At 40.3% G+C, this 13,146-nt stretch overlaps 1 long non-coding RNA gene across 1 annotated transcript; it reads left to right on the forward strand.

The window, feature by feature from the left end:
- Window positions 1-4,235: 4,235 nt before the first annotated feature.
- Window positions 4,236-9,995, forward strand: LOC111571405 (uncharacterized). Its single transcript, XR_008603183.1, has 5 exons — window positions 4,236-6,258; window positions 6,590-6,759; window positions 7,221-8,896; window positions 9,477-9,605; window positions 9,741-9,995. It is a non-coding gene; the product is annotated as an uncharacterized LOC111571405 (long non-coding RNA).
- Window positions 9,996-13,146: the final 3,151 nt, after the last annotated feature.

The following is a 13,146-nucleotide window of genomic DNA, read 5'->3' on the forward strand; positions in this document are numbered from 1 at the left end:
AGTGACCCCAAATTTTTGAACAATAGTGTATAAGAGCATAAATATCAGGGTGGACACAGAGAATATGCCTCGATATTTAGAAGACATGCATCTGTCCTATAGGACAACAGATGACTTTTATTTTGAAAATGATGACATTTACACACACACATTGACTAAACATGAGCAGAACTATTGCTGAAAAACATCTGAGCTCCTACAATGAAGGGGTTGTAAAATAATTCAAAGAAATTCATTTATTATTGACTAGAGAAGCTGTGGCCTACATATTTCAAGAGATTACTTTGAAAGATCCAAAAGAGGACAGAAGAGTAAATATGTGTGTGGTCTCAACAAGGATAATATTATTTTACATGAGTTTAGTATTTAAAAGTAATACTAAAAACCCCGAGGGCCTGACTGCATTGTATTCCATTACATTACATTTTGAATTGTCACCTGGTGCCTGACTTTTGTGTATATCTTTGCATAAATTAGTATTTCCCTAAACTGATGCAGCAAATGAAAAAAGCTTTGCCAGTCAGTTGGAATTAGAACTGGAAGCTGTGTTGGGTCCTACACAAGATTTCCCTTGACAAGCAAAATGTTTTTAAACAACATCGGTTGAAATAGAAGCCACAGTAACCCATCATTCCATCTTCAATAAAGCACTCTGTCATTTGTTGCTGACCAAGGTGTGGCATTCATGGAATATGATGGCATGATAACAGAGCAACAAACACCGGGATACATTGGGATGCCCTATTGTTCTACTTTTCTCCTTCCCGTCCCGACATGGGGGACATTTTTCACATGCCACTGCACTGCCAAGCTTTCGAAACGTGAACCCCCGCCGGGCCAGACAGCGAATGCAACCCGGCAGTGAAAAGGGGGTATCTGTTACACAGGCAAGAGGCCAGCTCAACCGTATTTGTTTTAACAGCAGGCTATTAGCAGGGATGCTTGTCATGTGTATTTACAAGGGTTTCCAGTCATGTCAAAAATGCTCCTCAGTAAAGAAAAAGGGTTGTAGATTCAGTTCATTCAGACTGTGCTATAAAAAGACAAAGTGCTTTGAGAGCCATGAGTCTGATACATTGTCATGTAAGTGTAGCCGTTGGCTGTAGTTTTCTCAAAAATTGTTGTTAGAATAAATACACATAAAAATATATTTTTACCACTAGTATGCAAAAAAAATTATCATGTCATAGCTTGGAGAAAATTGAATTTTAACTGCTACTGGTAGGCTATGCTAAGTGGATTGTGTTCAGGTAAGAAGCAGGTCCTGTTTGGAGGAGGGGGAGGCTGTTATTTAATTAGTTGAATGTCAGAATTTATCTCTGTCATTTACATTTGAGTTTTCCTGTATTTCTGTAAAGGAGCAGAGTTATGTCCTCCAAACAACAGAAAGTACGCACATACTAACATGTTCTTGTCACCCCTTCCACTAATCTTGGTATTTTATTTGCAATGCAGAAATTACTGCACATTTGTTTATTTATATGTGATGATTGACGTATGTTTGTCCACCTATTTGTCTGTCTGTCTGTTTGTCTGTCTATCTGTCTGTTAGCAACATTATTCAAAAAGGGACCAACAGATTTGGATGAAATTTTTAGGGAAGGTCAGAAATGACATAAGGACCAAGTGATTAGATTTTGGCAGTGATGCTGCTTATAGTCTGGATCCATGGATTTGTATAAAATTTCTGTATCACTGCGAGATAGTGGCACAGCATCACTGTAACTATGACAACAAGTGAACACTACGTCATCTGCCTGCTGATGATCTCATGATTGCAATCCTACTACAAATCAACCGCTGTGGACTTATTGGGACTTATCCGTCGGAGACGATACAAGGAACAGTTGATTAAATTGTGGGGGTGTTTCTGAGTCCCATCAATTCCCACCGTCCGCTACATATTTAGGTCAAGTGATTCGGTATCTGTACATAATGTACACATGCATAACACACACCTGTGCTCAGTGCAAGGTCATTTTGTTTGTGGGTACATCTATATTAAATGGCCACATTCTATAGTGATGTGATTTCTGCCGCAATTTTTTTCAGGATTTGAGCCGTCGGCAATGATACAACTGAGCAGCCTCGGCAGAGTACTGTGCTCTCTGAGTGCTTTTCTTGTTTTACAATGGATCACATGACTTTTAAAAGGAGCTGCTGGAAGCTACAAAGAATTATTGCCCGACTTTACAGTCCACCCCAGCAGAGCTAAAAGAGAGTAAATATTGGACTTGCATTTGTCAGATGACCAGAAACATGACATCTATGAATGCTTTGGTTGCGTAGGATTTACTCCATGTGGAAATGAGCAACTGTTTGATAATCCTTCACACAACTTGACAAGGTAATCGACAGTGAATGCTAAAATATGTATTTGTATTCCAACCTTAGTCACCAAGTTAGTGACATGACTCTCTGATGAGACTTTCAAAAGTCAAAAAAAAAAAATCTATTAATGGATGTTACTCATTGTGGTAGAATGTCAGGGTATGAAGTGTAATAACTTCTAATTGAAGGTTGTCCACAGATAATTTTCGATTAGTCTCACAAAAGAAAGCTTGCTGTTATCAAAAATCTGCCCTGTGTGCTGCCTTTTAGGAACACTTTCCAGTAAATACACACCTACATCAGCAAAGATCACATAATAATAATAGTAATGAAAATAGAGTGTATTTGGGTTTTAATCAAACTTTGTGTAATTAGATAAATATGTCATTTTTCACTTTCAGCATTAGTTTTACCATTTAGCTCTCTGGTTAAAAACTAAAGCACATACAGTACATTAATGATCTGCATTTTGATTGAATATAAGTGAAAAAACAAACAATTTATTAAGTCTGCACTGCCTGTAGGCACAATGGTCCTATTATCATACTTGAACTTGTTTTATGGCACTTATCCAGGTTGTTTTCTCCTGACTAGATCCTTGCTTGTGTTGCATCTACTCTCGGATGTACGTCCCTTTGGATAAAAGTGTCTGCCAAATGAAATAGTAGAATTGTAGAAAAAGGTTGTGAAAAATTTCATTGAGAGTTCAGCCCAGGCTTTGACTGTTAATCAACCCTACTTTTCGCTGCAATTGCAAAGACAATAGAGTTTCGTGCAGCCACTGGTTGAATTTGGAAACAATAAGTTGAACTGACAGGTTTCACTGCCTACAGCAATTTGCATATGCCACACTGTATGAATAATATGCTTGAATAATGTTGGGTGAAGTTGTTGTGATACAGTCCTCCTTCCCCTGCACGCACACCAGCCCCCCCGCTGACCCAAAATAGCACCGCTTGGTGTAAATGGGTTCAGAAATAGCCCGGAGTTGAAAAGGGATTGACATGGATACCCTGAGAGATTGCTGGGTCTCAGGTTTCATTTCACTTCCTACATTTTGTTTGTCACACATTGATATGTAACCATGGAGACATGCAGGCACATAAGTTCTCACTCTCAGCATGTACTGTGTTGACTTGGGGTTAGTGTAAGTGCTGAGTGTATTTTGTGCTTTGGGATCCATCATTTTGATCCTTCTTCAAATACCTGATCAGAGCTTATGAGAATATGTAAAATGTATTTTGAATAACTAGACACAATTCATTTTTTTCAGTGACTTTTTTGGACATACAGTGTTACACTGAATCAATTTATGTCTGTCTGAAAGATAAACAAAAGGGATGAGTTGAAAACAACTTTATACACATTTGGACAAGCCCACAGAGGACATCCTGTAGAATGTGCTCAGTCACCCAACTTTCATCTGTGTCCCCCCACTTTTTTACCAAATCAACACCACTCAGTTATCAAAATACATCTTTTTGACATTCTAAACTCTGAAATACAATATTCATTTTCATTTACAGTACATTCTTGTGGGTGAGAAGAATGCTGAGAATGCTAATCATTCATCAAACAGTTAATGTTGCAGTTCAACAAGTAAAAAGGGTTTGAGGTCTCCAACATGATCAGACTGAGTATATCCAAACCGGCCTAACATAAATTGCACTTAGCTTCAGAAATCCCATTGAAACTGGTTTCAGGTTTAGAAATTTGAAAACTATTGCTATTTTAGTCATTTCAAAAACCATGGTTTGACAATTTGAGTCAGATATCTCTATCCACTGTGATGACCCTTCCCCCATCTTGCCTCTAGTTGTGTGTGTGTGTGTGTGTGTGTGTGTGTGTGTGTGTGTGTGTGTGTGTGTGTGTGTGTGTGTGTGTGTGTGTGTGTGTGTGTGTGTGTGTGGTTCTCTCCCTGTAGGTGGTGGAGTAATTGTGCCTGATAATCAGCCATTGGCCACACCTGGGCCTGGTGTGTGCCAGGGCCTTTATAAAGCCTTCCTGGTGATCATTCTCTCCCTCTCCTGAGATGGCCACTTGTTTTGCGTTGGTATGATTTGCTTTCTTGCACCGTTCAACACTGCATACACCATCCTTTCACACATGCACTCACCTACACTACTGACTTTACTGATGACCCACCACATTGTTGGTTTAAGTTAATCCTTTGTTACTTAATAAAAGTTTGGCTATGATGGTTTTGTGTGCATCTCCCCTTTGTTTGTCATGGCCGAGCAGCCAGTTTATGATAAATGGGGGCTCGTCCATCTTAATTTGATTGTTTTGTCGCTGTTGGAGACTTTTGTGAGATTTGGATTGAATTTGGGCTGCAGTTCGTATTGGGTGTGTCCTGGGTGGGAGATGCGTTTTTGTTAAAATGTTGCTTTGATGGTTTTGTTTGATGGTTGTTTCAATTAGGTGAGGCTGGTCCTGCATTTAGCTGTGAGGTAATTTTTGTGCAGGCCTGAGCTGTCAGCAGTGATTGCATGGTCCTCTACTGTGGTACATTTCAACATTGTGGAGTTTCCCTGCAGGTATAGCAACGTGTTCCATCTGGGCTCGCTGGTTTGTTTTTGTTTTTTTTTTGTTAGTTATTTTTGTGTGGGGTGCGGCTAGAGCAGTTGTCTCGGGTACACCTCTAGAGTTGTCAGGTGGGTAACCAGCTCGCTGGGGGCCTAACTGCACTACTGGGCTTGGTGTTTAAATATCCCACTGCTGACCCACATGAAGACTAGGGATCAGGTAGATAGATTAGTTTCATTTAAGCAGGTTAGATGGAGGGAGACTTCCGCATTTGTTTAAGGGACAAATTTATTGTCCTCTTTTGTGCCCTGAAGGACTTAAAGTGTCACTGTCTGTTGGTTCTGGCTTGTTGTGTTCTGGTTACTGGGCCTAAAGAGTAACCACAATGGCAGGGATAGAAAAGTTTGTTGCTGCTCCATCTGAAGCCTTTTTGGATCGCTGCACTAAGGATCATCTTTTTCAAATTGCAGATGAATATAAGATTGATTTAAGTGATCTTGGTGATAAACGGCGTAAGGACATTATAAAGGCTGTGGTTAAAGTACAGTTGGTAGAAGGTGGGGTGCTGGTGGTAAAGCAACAGAAACAAAGTCACAAAACCAGACTCTTTGCCGCTGCCGAGAATGGAAGATTGTGTTGATCAGGTTGGGGCAGCAAAGTATGTTAGCAAATTCGATCTGTTAAAGGGATAGTGGCAGGTGCCTTTGTCCAGAAGAGCACAGGAGGTGACGGCTTTTATTACTCCTTCAGGGCTGTTTTCATATAAAGTTATGCCTTTTGGACTAAGGAATGCGCCAGCCACCTTTCAACGGCTTATGATCCGCGTGTTTGCTGGGCTGGCTGGCTGTGCTGTCTATTTGGATGATTTGGTGGTCTACAGTGATTCCTGGTTTTCTCACATGCAGCGGGTGAGGGCACTATTTGATAGGCTGACCGAAGCCAAGCTCACAATAAATCTGGCAAAATGCGAGTTTACCAGGGCCACCGTTACTTACCTGGGTCGTGTTGTTGGTCAGGGGCATGTGGCTCCGGTGCGGGCTAAGGTGATGGCCATTGATCAGTTTCCACAGCTAGTGACCAAAAAAGAGCTGATGAGGTTCTTGGGAATGGTGGGGTATTACAGATGGTCCTGTAGGAATTTTTCCACAGTTGTGGCACCACTTACTGACTTGTTGAAGGCCAGAGCTCAGTTTGTGTGGTCAACGGAGTGTCAGGAGGCCTTTGAGAATGTCAAGTTTCTCTTGTGTTCAGCACCAGTGCTTATGGCTCCCTGCTTTGACCATCCTTTTGTGTTGCAGGTAGATGCAAGCCATGTTGGAGCTGGGGCAGTGCTGATGCAGACAGATGAGCAGGGGGTGAATAAACCAGTCTGTTTTTTCCAAGAAGTTCAACCGCCATCAGGTGAATTATTCTGTGGTGGAAAAGGAGGCGCTGGCTTTGATCTGGGCTCTGCAGTATTTTGCAGTTTATGTGGAGTCAGGAGTGACACCAGTAGTAGTCTATACAGACCACAACCCCCTGACCTTTCTACACACCTTGCGGTGCCCTAACCAGAGGCTGATTAGGTGGTCACTGTTCCTGCAGTCCTATGATCTGGACATTCGACATATTAAAGGACGTGACAATGTTGTCGCAGATGCACTGTGACGAGCTCCAGTGTTTGACTGAAGGGTGAACGTCGTCTGATCGTTTGATGTTACATTTGATGTATTTTTGAATTTGCATTTTATAGGTGGATTTGTTGCTGTGGGGACGGGGGACCAGTGGACCCCCATCTTATTGACACACAAATGACATGAAGAGACAAAGTCAGAGAAAACCAATCTGCAGACTGAGTCCTTCAGAGTCGTTTTCATTCAGAAACAAGCAACACTAAACACAATGATCTGTACTAAAAGCAAGGTATTACATTTTTGATTGTATGACAGTATTGGAAGTTACAGTAGATGCTAAGGGGAAGTGAGAAGGATCTATGTAAATAAGTGTAGATAATTCAGCCAGTCCATTAAGTAGATATGGAGATGTTTTCCTAAATGACTGCTGATGCTATATGACAACTCAGATTTCACTGAATCATCTGGATGAATCATCTGTGAACCTTGAGCATTTGTATCAACTGCTACTGAGAGATTCAAACAAGTAACATAATCCTTTTAGATTCATCCTCTGTGGGCCATGAACGACTGAAAAGAGTTTTAGAGATATTTCAGCGTGGACAGAAGTGATAGATAGACGAGCTGACATTGGAGACTTAACTCCTTAAATCATGTTCCTATAAAGTTAAACTACATTTTGAAGGCAACGTGTTTTCTCCTGGGTTTGTTTGTGACAGTATCTTTGGTAATTATGATGTTGCTTTCCAGATGTTGCTCCTTTACACCCAGCTGGTCATACGTATGATGGGTGAGGAAATGGAAGAGAAGCAATAATCCCATTTTTAAGGGTGAAGATCCTGTATTGCTCTATACACTAGACTGTTATAATTCTGGGAGAAGGTATGTTCAAACTAGAATTGAAGCTGTAGTTTAGCTGTATGGGAATGTAACTATAGGGAGACAGAGTTACACTGCCACCCAAGACACCAATAATTAACCCAGTTGAAAACTTGTACAACATGACAGCACATCTTTTACAATTAGAGAATTATGTAATTGCCCAATCCCAGCTTGCATTAGTTCTCATGTCAACATCTTAATGTCAAAAAACAAAGGGATTCTGATCCTCTGTGAACAATAGAAAATGGGACATGTGCTCTGCAGACTTGGAGGATCAAAGATGGCTGTTGAAAGCTTTAAAGCCTCAAAAAACGACAAATTGATTTATGATGGCAGACTTGCTGTTTCAGCTTTTCACAGCTGACTGATTTACATACAAACATCAGAGCTTGCACGGACAGAACGCCAGTGTTGCTTATAAAGTCGAGCTGGAACGTCTTTCAATATTTATTTGGCTTGCGGTGCAAATGCAGAGCAGCTGTTTCTCATGCTGTTCTGGACCCATTGTATGTCACTGCTCGGTTAAGATACTGAGCTTCACTCCGTCTGTGGTCTGCTGTGGTCAAATGCTTCACAGACGCTCTGTTATGTGAGATTAGCTTTGATGACATGAGCGTGTTTCTTGCGTGGCCTTGTTTTTCATGTTATGCCTCATTTCAGCCGCACATCTGGCAGATGCTTGCTGATTGCTTGTTTGGGCATCTGAGTGTTGTTGTGTTACAGGCAGATTTTATATTTTATTCTAAAATGAAGAAGTCACAGCTGAAGAGGTGTAAAGAATATGTATTTTAAAATAGTGCCTAAGCTTCTTTTCGCTCATTGTTTCTAGTGTTTTCTGAATTTGGCTGTTTTGCTTCACTCTCACTGCTCTCATAGCTTCATTTTCAGGTGCAGGTAGCTGCATTGACCACTAAGCTGAAGGCAGATAAGTTTACTACTTTCGAAGAGCATTAAACAGCTAAAGATTCAAATATATAAGGGGAGTGAATACTGGATGAGTTTTATTTCAGTGACATCTAGATATATGCAAAGTCAAATGTGTTCTTCAGTTTTTTGCTCATAGTTTGTTTTACAAATGTGGCCAAATAATTCCTATTTTCAGATTTATGTCCTTTCTCTCAGAAACATATAGCTAATTTCTGTATGTTACTTTTTTGTAAAATAAAACTTTTGTTAGCCAGATACTTGGTATTATTATAATGCCATTTTACCCCTTCTTGGGTTTCCAGTTCTCTTCATCTCCTTCCTGTCTATTGTTTATCCTCATTTTTCCTCTCTCTTTCCCCATTTCATTTGACAGTTTGTACATCCTCGTTTTCTTCCCTTGACTCCTCCTCTTGAGTCTTATTCTCTCCCACTGAACATACAAGTAAAGGAGGTGAGGAGAGGGGAACTGAGGCAACAGACATTTTAAAGATTGAGAAATCAATGCCTTGAAGTTATTTTTTCAAAATGACATCAATCAAATATGATGTATGGCACTGCTGCATCATCTGCCCATTGTTTTGTTATAGCCTACTGCTGTATTTTAAGATGTCTGTCAGGTGAGTAGAACAGTGTTTTTTTTTTTTCTAATTTAACACACACATTCTGTGTAAAAGCAGTGTGACGCACAAAAGAGTACTAAGTCACAGTATATTATGACTGAGTGATATACACTACCATTCAAAAGTTTGGTGTCACTTATCAATGTCCTTATTGTTGAAAGAAAAGCAGTTTTTTCAATCAAGATAACATTAAATTAATCAGAAATACAGTGTAGACATTGTTAATGTGATAACTGACTATTCTAGCTGGAAACGGCTGATTTTTAATGGAATATCTCCATAGAGGTACAGAGGAACATTTCCAGCAACCATCACTCCTGTGTTCTAATGCTACATTGTGTTAACTAATGGTGTTGAAAGGCTAATTGATGATTAGAAAACAAACCCTTGTGCAGTTATGTTAGCACATGGATAAAAGTGTGAGTTATCATGGAAAACATGAATTTGTCTGGATGACCCCAAACCTTTGGATGGTACTGTATATTATGTACACATGTTTGTTAGTCCTGCTCCTGGCTTGGTTTGTAAATTCTGGCTGTGTTTCATGCCCTTTTAATACCACGATGGACCTGAAAAGACTTCGGCAAATGATACTGAGACCAATTTCCAGGTCAAAAACAAGAGGCTGGAGGAGCCAACATGTCTTGGTGAGGCCACCTGTTCCTGACACATTTGAGAATGATCTGCAAATAACCAGTTGCAGCAGGTAGATCCTGGCTCATCACCTCCTTGCCACATTGTTCTGCCGTCTCTCCTGGTTGTATTGATGTTCAATATATCCTTATAGTATTCGCTTCCTTGTGTTTGCTCCAGTGTAAACTGTAACTTCTCCGTGCCTCAGGTTGTAGTCTTCTCTGGTCGTCTTCCTGCTACTATCAAGCTCCAGCTGGCTTCTCATCGGGCCAAGTTCACCTCCTGCGACTCCAAAAAGGCCAGTCAGCCATTACTCAGAGTCCCCATCCTTCAGACGCCACACACTTCAAAGTTCCCACTCCAGTCATTTACCTGCAACAGCTCATCTGTGGATTCCCTCCCCTGGTTTCCCTCCCTTCCTCCCGCACAAAGACTGTTATGCAATGAACCTTTTTAAAACTGAGCACCCTCCTCTGCGTTCTACTTTTAGGTCCAGAAAAAACACAGCAGTTATATTGGAGCATTTTCAAGTTTGTTTAGTGGGTTACAAAAAAAGAAAAGAAAAACCTCTTCTGGTGGTGTGTCTACACAGGAGGAGTAGCATGAGCAGCATGTTAACAGAGCAGTGCTTCACATGTGTCTACAATGGGAGTGCTAAGGCACAGTAATGAGCTGGAGGTCACTCACATTCACAGTCACTGTAGTTACACCAGGGAAATAGACTTCTGATATACATATGGGTGTTTAACACAGTAAAAGACAACAAAGTCTTATGTGGCCTGTGCAGTCAGCTGGACTAATTGCAGCAATAAATACATTGAGAGATAAATGCAAGTGACGGACGACTGAAAACCACAGCTCTCTGTTTAGATATTTTCTTTAAAGGCGTTAACGTGAGTCATGGGAAACGTTCTGTCTGTGTGAGCATCATTAGCTGAATCTGAAAACCAAACAGCTCCAAGCACATTGTAAAAAATATGACAGCAGCGAATGAGTGAAAGCTTACAAGTCAAGCTGAGGACACACATGTTTATTTAATTTTCATGTGGTTGTGTGGCTGCAAAGGTCCTTCATCTGTTACAAGTGCATCATCAGTGCCTTTCAACCAGGGCTTCAGCTGTACAAATAAAAGGAAGCAGGAGCCATGCTGGGATGGTTTGTTTGAGTTGCTATGTTTGTGGTCTGACACCTGTGTGGAGTCAGATAAGGGTCAGAACAGCAGAAGTCAAGGTTTGATCATTCTGTATTAACCACGTTTTGGATCTGAGCTCTAAAAACATCTGCTTTATGGCTCGTTTTAACGATCATAGGAAAGGATAGAACGCCAATGATGAAAGCTTAAATAAAATTGCTTGAACATTGTGTTTTGAGTGCAAGCCAGCTCTGTTTTATCTGCAAAACAATAAGCAGACAGGCAGCATTTGGCTTTGAAAATAATGGAAATAAATCATGCCTCCGAGCTACGGAGATGGGGCTAAATTGCAAATTGGTGGCTGCACTGATCGTGTGTACGTGCAGCAGTGGCTCAAAATTAGATAATATGAGACTGAGGCAAAGTTTAAAATGTCAGTTTAATTGAGCCAAATAATGTTGTTAGGGTTCCACTTGGAGGTCAGGAAGATGAGGCTATCTATAGCAGTATGGCCATGTTCAAGATCTGATAAGAGTAAATCCTTAGATAACCTCACATTAGCTTTCTGTATAGTGGATCATTGACCTTTTGATGCACTGTAAGAGGCCACAAGGTGTGTTTCTAAGTAGATGTAATTTCAGTTTGTGGGGAAGGTGCCTGGTCTTTCTCAGCAGGGCTGTGTCTGTTTCTGTTTATTCAGACTGATCTCTGACAAATCATTTAGCATGGAAAGCGTTCAGACAAATGATCCAAAATTGTACAACTCAATTATTTTGCTGTATTTTAATGTCCTGCAGTGTATCCTAATAAATATTTAGTATTGAACTTTACAATTGTTGCCATGAAATGTTGGTTTTGCAAGTTTTAAGTATTATTAAACAGGTGTTAGTTTTCTAAGTATGTATTTAGTTTTATAGTAAAACCAAAAACAAAAAAAAAACACCTACTGATAGAAACATAATATAGGTGCACAGCTAAATCATTTGGCTAAAGAAAATGCAGAAAAGTATATCCTGCTTCACTTTCATGTTTTGAAGACCGCAGGCCCATCACCTGATAGCATTTTGTATAATTTTGATTATGAGAGGAAGTACATCTGGGTTTGTTGGAAGGACTTTGAACAGTGTTGTTTGATCTCTAACATCAACAAATATCAAACAAGAAAAGCACTCAGAGAGCGGAGTACTCCACCGGGGTTGCTCTTTCCTTGTATTATTTCTGACTGATAAGTCCCGATAAATCGGCAGCAGTGGATTTGTAGTAGGATCGCAATCATGTGATCATCAGCAGGCAACTGAGGTAGAGGTTTCTGTATCATTGTAGTCTCACAATGATACAGAAATCTTTAACAAATCTGTGGATCCAGACCAATCACTTGGTCCTTGTGTCATTTTTGACACTCCTTGAAAATTTCATCCAAATCCATTCATCCGTTATTGCGTAATGTTGCTAACAGACAGACAGACAGACAAATGTACGCCAATCCTCACATAACTCCGCCGCCTTCCTTGAAGGAGTGACACAAGTTTTGAACATGTTGCAGCCCAACTAAATGTTTCTTAGAAGATCATGAGCTGGAACAATGACAGCTATGTCAGCCTCCTAAAGACTTTAAATATCATTTATCTTAATTGCAAATTGCTGCATGTCTAATGGGCAACATGCTTGCTCATATTCCACAAATTCCGCACTGAACTTTCAGTGTACTGTAATTTAAGTCATTCACTTCTGCACGTCTTCATGCACCTTTTTGTTTTCTTTCTTTCTTTTTTTTTTTTACAGGCATTAGAGAATCCAGTGATGGGAGGACTTTCTTAGGGAGGTTTGGGTTGAAGTCCTGGATGAAGCCACAAAATAAAGTTCACTTTTATCTTGAAGGGTGTGTTCGTCTGATGGGATGGACTCATACAGCCCTCCTCCTGCAGCTCTTCCCTCTCCCCTCTGTGTTATATTTTCAATTCTGGCAGTTTTTTGTGCCTTGTCCAGATTTCTGTCTACTGACGCTTTCAACACTACCAACATGTTAGTATTTCATAATGCCTCATCTAGCCTCTTATCCTTACCTACCCTAAATCCCTAACCTAACCTTAAATCTTAACCTCAGCCTTTGGGAAGTCTGTCAGCAGTGAAGACCAGCCAAAATATCTATCTAAATTGTAAGAATGGAGCCAATAACTCTTTTTGACATGATCCCTTTGGGATACTGACTGTGGTGGACCAAAGCAAAAAAAAAAACTAAAAAAAAAAAAAAAGAAAAAAAATGAACAATTTATTTATTATCCTCCCCTTCCCAAACATTTAGCTCCCCAAAGACAAGAGGTGATGTGAGCTGTTGGCCTGGCTACACTGCTCATTTCACAATCTAACTCCCCTCTCCTGTCTGGTATCATCACTGAAACACTTGGTGTAGAAACGGTTGTTCTTATGTAACTCTAACGTTAGCCAATGGTCTATGGTCATAAAGCATGTCAGCCTCCCAATG

The sequence above is a fragment of the Amphiprion ocellaris genome, chromosome 11 (genome assembly GCF_022539595.1).
Source record: "Amphiprion ocellaris isolate individual 3 ecotype Okinawa chromosome 11, ASM2253959v1, whole genome shotgun sequence".
NCBI classification, from domain to species: domain Eukaryota; kingdom Metazoa; phylum Chordata; class Actinopteri; family Pomacentridae; genus Amphiprion; species Amphiprion ocellaris.